We start from the raw sequence: 318 nt of genomic DNA, 5'->3' as shown, positions 1-318 counted from the left end.
AGCGGCGCAGCACCGCCGCCGCCAACCACACCGCTTTGTCCGGCCTGCCCGCTCGCTTCCTCCACGTTTCAAAGCAATTACTCCATGTTGATTTAGCTGTCATTGGGGGCATGTGTTCGAGTGTGATTTATAAACCCCCCCCCCCCACCCGGCCGCCTGGTGCCAGTTGACTTGCGATAAATTGCACAATATTCCGAAAGGCTCATTTGCTTAGCGCTACATTAGGGGGCCGATGATTGCTACACAAAGCCATGTAAATGAGTTCTGAGAGGGGCCCCATCACTCAACATGTCATGTAGCCGTTCCCATTATTATTTA

Source organism: Gambusia affinis, linkage group LG03, assembly GCF_019740435.1.
Source record: "Gambusia affinis linkage group LG03, SWU_Gaff_1.0, whole genome shotgun sequence".
NCBI lineage: Eukaryota > Metazoa > Chordata > Actinopteri > Cyprinodontiformes > Poeciliidae > Gambusia > Gambusia affinis.
This window is presented reverse-complemented; position numbering follows the sequence as displayed.